We start from the raw sequence: 8,491 nt of genomic DNA, 5'->3' as shown, positions 1-8,491 counted from the left end.
TCAGAGAAGATAAACGAAATAGCAAGTATAATACGTGGTACAATCCTCCTCTCAGCAATAACTCAGACTCTCAGCTAGTATCTACCTCCTCAATCGGAGTATATATATAATGGACCTTACCATATAAGTCATCATAGTTCAATCAGGAAAAGCTCATAAATATGATGGCCTCTTGCCAATTATTACACACGATTTCATAAGAGTATTTTATAGAAATGCCAAGGCATACGGCTCGATCCATCATAACATTGCCAAACTATAGATACATATATTTTATTGTCGAGGCGAACGGCCCGCTCCCATAAAAGTGTGGTACATAGTGTGCGCACTGCCGAGGGTCGAACGACACGAACCATAGATGTATCTATCCTGCCGAGCCGAATAGCCCGATCCCATTAGAATAAGAAGCTTTGACGGGTCCTCGACCCCACTCACGAATAGTCGGGTGACTTATAGATTTTTAAGGGAACATTTCGATGAGAACACATAACACGGGAGAATTTCGTAGAAGAGTACAATTAAATCTGTGACTTATCATGAAGCCCGTCAAATCTCGACAATAGCAGGCCTATCACTTTACGCAAGTCTAGTCTCAAGTCGTAATGTAAAATAAGGGAATTTATCAGGCAATGGACAAATCAAATAGTACAGTTATAGCATGGCGGGAACCTAAGTCTACTCGAACATAACATGAATCTAGCTACGCACGGACTCTCGTCACTTGGTGTGTACGTAGCCCCCGCAACAAGTAACACATAACAAATACATCACCTAGGGGTGGTTTCCCCCTCACAGAGTTAGACAGGAGACTTACCTCGCTCCGAAGTTCCATAACCGGTTTCAAGGCCTCTCTAACACCTCAAACCAAAGCCCGTCGATCCAAAACTATTCAAACAACGTGCAAACCATTCAAAATATATTCTAATATCCATAATTAATCATTTTAAACAATTTCCCAACTCCGCTCGAAAAGTCTATAAAATCAACCCTCGGGCCTACATGACCGGATTCTAAAAATTTTTGAAGATAAGCTTTACCCATAACACCACGAACTAAAATATATAACTTATTCCCAATTACGTGTTCAATTTCGTGGTCAAATTCCAAAAATACCAATTTCTAGGTTTCTTTCAAAATCTCACAATTTCTACCAATTTCCATGCTTGAATACATAAAAAAAACTATATATTTAACTCACAATGTGAAGAAATCACTTACCCCATTATAGTTGATGAAGATGGCACTCCAAAAGTACTCCAAATTTGGCTCCCATAGACGAAATGAGATGAAAATGGGACAAACCCCCGTTTTTATAAAAACTTCACTGCCCAGACGACTTTTCGCATCTGCGGTCATTTGACCGCTTCTGCGATTCCGCTTCTACAGAAGCTTCCTCGCTTTTATGGAAGACCACTGCTAGCCGACCATTGCACCAGCGGATATTCTTCTGCTCATGCGCAGCCGCATGTGCGACATACCCTAGTGCATCTGCACAATTTCCGCACCTGCGGCCCTAACCTCGCTTTTGCGCACTCGCAGGTGCGCTGCCTGACTCCGCTTATGTGACCTCATGCCCAGGCTGCCCAAGCTGCTTCTACGGACCTCACCTCGCTTCTGCGACCAAACTTCCGCAGAAGCAGTTACACCAGCTGCTGCCCAGCTTCAGCATCTCCTAAGTCCAAAATAAATCCGTTAATCATCCGGAATCCACCCGAGGCTCTCGGGACCTTAACCAAATATACCAACACGTCCCAAAATATAATACGAACTTAGTAGAAGCCTTAAACCACTTCAAACAATATCGAAATCATGAATCGCGCCTCGAATCAAACTTATAAATTTCCACATTTCCAAATTATATTTCTGTGCCGAAACGTATCAAATCAAGTCCGATCGACCTCAAATTTTGCACACAAGTCATAAATGACATGGCAAAGCTATTCCAAGGCTCGGAATCCCAAATGGATATCGATAACATTAAAATCCACTTCAAGCCAAACTTAAGAATTTCTTAAACTTTCAAAATACCAATCTTCCACAATAAAGCCGAAATACTCCCGGGTGATCCGATACTCAACACGAACATACGCCCATGTCCGAAATCATCATACGAACCTATTGGAACCTTCAAATTCCGATTCCGAGGTTGTTCACTCAAAAGGCATTCCTTAATCAATTCTTCCAACTCAAAACTTCCAAAATTAGAATCTTCTACCCAAATCAACTCCGAACTTCCCGAAATTCAATTCCAACCACACATACAAGTCATAGTACCTTAAGTGAAGCTACTCGAGGACTCAAACCTAATGACGCACTAGAGCTCAAAATGACCGGTCGGGCCGTTACATTCTCCCCCACTTAAACATACATTCATCCTCGAACGTGCTAAGGAATGCTCCGGAGTTGTCCATAATCACAGTTTAACACCTCGTGTACCTACCCGTGCCGCCACATCCCAGTTGAACATATTAGCTCGAGACGAACTGAAAATCCTCCCTATAACCATAGCTAACAAGCTTCAGAACCAAGTTCCAACTTCTGAATTTCTTTACAAAGCCTGATTCGAACACACGAACACCGTACCAACAACTATGCACTGTACCAAAACACAAGCTTACAACTTTTGATGAATTCACACCATGCCCCACATAATTCACATGCCCATAATAACATCCTCCGACCACAACTGCTGAAATTTCACAACCCAAACCTACGCTCAAGTCCGAAATCATCATACAAATATATTGGAACCTTCAAATCCCGATTCCGAGGTCGTTTACTCAAAGGTCATTACTTAGTCAATTCTTCCAACTCAAAGCTTCCGAAATTAGAATTGTTTTCCCAAATCAACTCCGAACTTCCCGAAATTCAATTCCGACCACACGTACAAGTCATAATACCTGAAGTGAAGCTACTCGAGGCCTCAAACCGCCGAACGACGTGCTAAATCTCAAAACAACCGTTCGGGTCGTTACAACCTGATTCTGGAGTCATTTGCATTAGAATATTAGTTGACTTCCTTTTTTATTTTCGTACTTTTTCTTCATTTTCCTAGGATTTCAGGAACGTTTCTTTTTGGCTCCTTACATAATTAACTAATTTTTCCTTAATTTCAAAAATAATAAATTCTTTGATATAAAAATTAATTCTAAAGAATTCAATATTAAAAAATTAATATAGAAGGTATTATAATTATTTTATAGTTAAAATAAGGAAATAATTTATGAAGAGTCAAATCTTATAAATGTTAAAGTCCTAAATATTAGGATCTTACATAATTCGAATAAGGAAAGATTTAATAACAAATTTTAGTTTGTTTTAAAATCCTAAATATAGGAAAATAAATATAAAAGAATATTTTATTCAGTGTGAACTCTGTTTGACCAAAATATATAGATCTTGGTTCAAATAATTAAATTTATATAAATAAGAGTTAATCTTAGCTAACAATATTTATCATTCAATAACGGCGACAAATGTTATGTAGGTGTATTTAAATAACGGCGACAGTGAGCAAACAATATTCCAGAAATCAAAGGCAATAATATATCATTCAATATCAATGAATAGCAATAAATGATTGATGGTAGGATATAATCTCATATTTTAGTCTCTTATTACATTCCAATTTACTGTACTTTAATTGAGTTTGAGCTTTAAATGTTAGTGTTTTATACTGATTGTGTATTTTATGCTTTGTAGGAGTATTTCCAAGCTATGTAGATGTTATGGAATGAATTTGAATGATTTGGAGCTTTGAAGTCTGAGTAAAATCCTAGGGGATTAAGCTGAGATCGTAATCGGGAGTCGAACACCACGTCAGGATGTCAAAATCGAAGAAAAAAATCGGACTCTGAGAAAAGTGTACAACTGTGGCGCGTGGGGCGGCGCGTGACACGTCGCGCCTGAACATTTTCTGGCTGCCTGACAGATTTTAGCTCTCTGAACTTTCCCACAACAGCCCTGCATGGCACGTCGCCCCATGCGGCACGCTTGTGCAATATTTACAAAGCTATTATCCCAGTTCGCGCAGGAAAAGGTGTTTTAGTCTGGGCCCGACCCTACTTAGTATATATACATTTAAAAATATTATTTTATGGACTTTTGACACATCTTAGCCCAAAGTAAGACAAGGGGGAGGTGGAGAAGCAAAAGCTCAAGGATTTCATCATTCAATCCTCACTCAAGACAAGGGTTTGAGTTGTTTTATGTTTTCCTTTAACTTGAACATTGTTATGATGAATTACTCCATATCCATGGAGTAGTTCTCTTTAGGGTCTGATGGATTTGGTGTATTGATACTTGTTTATGGATGATTAACTCTAGTTTTATGTATTGAATCATTTTGGATGTTTTAGCTGTTGCATCTGTATTCACTTGTTAATGTAATCTAGAGAGGCATAACTTGTGATATTGTTGCATTATATTTTGTTGGTTGAAGTCATTAATTCTTCTTAGTAATTGGAATAGGCTAGTTGAATTGTTGATTAAACTTAGTTAGGAGGATAATCGAGAGAGGTTCTCCTAAAGGCCAATCCACTACGAATTCTTGCATATCTTCACGTGCTTTAAATTGGTTCATCTTGTGAGGTTGAGACTTAATCGAGAGAGGAGTTTCTACTAATCAATTGAACTAATAACCAAGTGAATTTGAGAGACTCACTTGAACATTAGAAGTGGATTATCTAGAGTTAAATCCCAAACATTTGTCTTGCACCTATCCTATCAACCCTATCTTCTCCCAATTGATAACTTCCTTTGCTCAGTACTTGCATTAATTGTCATTAGTCGATAGTTTAGACTCTTAGTTAATTTTAATTTTAATCATATAAACCTCAATTGTTGATCATCTTGGATAGTAATCTAGCTACAAACTACAATAATATTGTTTAACTCCAAACCTTGTGGATACGATATTATAATTTACTATATTCGACTAGCGAGCATATTTTAGTGTGTGTTTTAAGATCGTCAAATTTTGGCATCGTTGCCGGGAATTGGCAATTAATAGTATTTGAAATAGTTTATAGTGCTAATTCAGGAATTTTTCTTTTTATTTTATTTTTCCCTTTTTACGTTTGGTGTTCTTTGACAGTGCGCAGGCTACAGGTTAGATTGGTGCATGACTCAATCTTATGGTAAGGAATTGCAACCATATGAACCAGAAATCGAGAAATAACTGTGACAGTTGAGGAAGGAAAGAATTCTCGTCGAGAATACAGAAAAGGTTGGGCAATCCTCAACCAAAGAAAAGATGGTGGGAGATGATGATAGTGTTGATTTAACTACGAGGGAGGCAGCCCGACTTAGAGAGAAAGCTGCAAGGGATGCTGAAGAAGCAGTACTTAGAGATGCACAAATTGCTTATGAGGAGGAGAGGGCTCAAAGAATGGCTCAGAATCAGCCCTTGGGTGCAAACCAGTTAGGAAACATAGCTCCCGGTGCTGGGAGACCACTTGGTGATTATGCTAGACTGGTCTACAACCAAAGCTTGTCAAGTGTGAGGCCACCTCCAGTTGCAGCCAACAATTTTGAGCTGAAACAAGGGTTGCTCCAAACCCTCCAAAACAGTTATGTCTTCAGAGGAAAGATGAACGAAGATCCAAACAATCATCTAATAGACTTCGAGGAGATAATGAATACCTTTCAATATAATGGTGTGTCACAAGATGCAGTTTATCTAGGGAAATTCCCCTCCACACTTAAAGATGATGCAAAGAACTGGTTTCGAAGCTTGCCCCAGGGATCGATTAGAACATGGGAGGAGATGACCAGAAAATTTCTTGCTAAATATTTCTCCTCAGCTAAAACGTGCAAGTTTTGAAGAGAAATCCATAACTTCTGTCAAAATGAGACTGAAATTGTGTTTGAAGCCTGAGAGAGGTTTAAGGAGATAGTGCGAAAGAGGCAACATAGCGGAATTGAACTCTGGATGCAACTCCAGGATTTTTGGGATGGATTGACATCGGCTTCACACAGAACATTGAGCAATGCAGTTGGAGGTCTGTTGATGAAAAAGACTCCAGAGGAGATAGTCACTATGCTTGATGAGCTGTCTGAAGATGCAAATCAGTGGCCCTCTGAAATTGCTGAAAAAAGAAGATCAACTGGTGTTCACCAGGTTGATGATAACACATCTATGCAGGTACAGCTTGATGGCATGGCGAAAGATATAAGGGAGCTGACCTTAGCTTCTATACAAAGTGAGAATCACGCAGCATATGATATATATGGAAGAGGACACCCTACTCATGAGTGTCAAGCCTCAACTGAGGAAGTTAATGTTGTGGGTAATTATAACTTCAATGAAATGGGTCATAAGTACCTTGGTTTTCCATGGAGTTCACCTGGGGGTACAGCAAATGCATGGCAACAAAATAACTCCAGATTTCAAGGAGCTCCTGATTTTCTGAATCAACCAAGACAGCAGTTTCATCCTCAATAGCCAATTCAGTCTGGGTTAGAAGATCTGATGAAATCCTTCATTGTCAAGACTGATGAGAGATTAGATACTCATGGTGCAACTATCAAAGATCTTGGGACAGGTTTCCATAATTTGGAGAGACAAGTAGGACAAATTACAACTATATTATCTAAGAGAATCTCAGGTACTCTACCAGCTGATACTGAAAAGAATCCCAAGGAAACTGTTAATGATGTGACCTTGAGAAGCGGGCAAGTGTTGAAAGATCTAACTCCAATCAAAAAAGTGGTGGCGCCTGAAAAAGAAAGTGGAAAGGAGCTGAAAATTGAAGATGATAAAAAGACTAAAAAGAAGAAAGGCAAGAAGGGAGTAGAGAAAAAGAAGGAGGAAACATCAAGAAGGGAGGAATCTGAAGAGAGCAAGCACATGCTTGCTTTACCTTTTCCCCAAAAGCTTTATAGAGAGAAGCTGGACAAGCAATTTGAGAGATTTCTGGATATGTTGAAACAAGTTAATGTAAATTTTCCATTTACTGAAGTTCTCTCCCAAATGCCAGCTTATGCTAAGTTCTTGAAGGATATCCTGACAAAGAAGAGAAAGATAGAAGAAACATTAGTGGTCAAGCTCACAGAGCATTGCAGCGCGATATTGCAAAACAACATCCCACGAAAGTGTGGAGATCCAGGGAGTTTTACTATACTTTGCTCGTTAGGTACTCTTAATTTTGATAAGTCTTTGTGTGATTCTGGTGCCTCAATTAATTTAATGCCTTTGTCTATTTATAGAAAACTAGAGAATGAGCTTGGAGAGATAAGGTCTGCACCAATATCTTTGCAGCTGGTAGACCAAACAACTATAATACCCGAGGGGATAGTGGAAGATATCTTAGTTTGGGTAAATAAGTTTGTATTTCCTATAGATTTCATAGTGGCAAATATATAAGAGAAAAAGGAGGTCCCCCTCATCCTAGGAAGACCATTTTTAGCAACGGGTAGACCTATACTGGATATACATGATAGAAAACTCATGCTTAGAGTGGTTGAGGACATGGTGACGTTTGAGATGAGTGTAGCAACTGGAGTAAAAAAGGAGAAGCCAGCTGCAAGTGTTGAGTGGAGAGTGAAAAGAGAGAATGAGAAGGTCCCAATGATTGAGAAAGATAAGTGTGGAGTGTACCCCAAAAAGACTGAGAAGAAGCTGTCTGCATGGATGTGTGCATTGGTTCGGGCGCGTGGAATGGAGCCCGACTTTGATTCGGACCCCGACTGAAAATTAAGGAAAATTTCCTTTACCTTATGCTTTTTAATTGTGTGTCATGGGGACATGCCACAACTTAAAGTATGGGGTGGGGGATATTTGTGTGTTGTATGTATATGTGTTAGGCTTTGCCTTTGAGTGCTTTTTAGTAGTTAGAAAAAATTGAAAAACCATAAAGATTAAAAAAAATTGACTTTTCCCGACGATGGATATCATTCGACGGGTTTATCGAGGGAGTAAAGTAGAAAGAAAAAGACAAAAAAAAATTCTTTTGTTAGGTAGTGTAAAAATTCCCCCTTGATTTTTCTTTGTGTCGCGGTTCTTTTCCAAGGGTTTTGTTTGAACCGGTTGTAGTTAGTTTTTATTTTTTTAGAAGTAGGAAACCTTGTGCTGTGATTTGAATTGGAAGCAATATCTTTTAACTTTGTTATATGTTGAGAATAGTGAGTGCTTTAGTAGTGGTGCTTATGCTCAGTTTTTGACTCTTGTATAAGTACCTTAAATTATATGATCTTAACTGTGCTTAACTGCTTTGACTAAGAGTGTCTTGATAATCCAATATCGAGTGAGTTATGTTCCATGTGTGTGTAAGGTTTTGTGTATTCTGTGCATTGCATTTAATTTCTAGAACTTTGCCCGTGTGTTTGCAACGCGAAATGGTAGTTTTGTTCAGTCTTGGAAGTGATATAGGCGTTTCTTTGTTGAGCCAGTTATATGCTTTTACACACTTAATTGTTATGTATCTTAGTTAATCTCGTTGAGCCTGTAATCCTATTTATTTGGCAACCACATTACATACCCTACCCATTT

This window comes from Nicotiana tabacum, chromosome 12 (genome assembly GCF_000715075.1).
Source record: "Nicotiana tabacum cultivar K326 chromosome 12, ASM71507v2, whole genome shotgun sequence".
In the NCBI taxonomy this organism is placed as follows: Eukaryota; Viridiplantae; Streptophyta; class Magnoliopsida; order Solanales; family Solanaceae; genus Nicotiana; species Nicotiana tabacum.
This window is presented reverse-complemented; position numbering follows the sequence as displayed.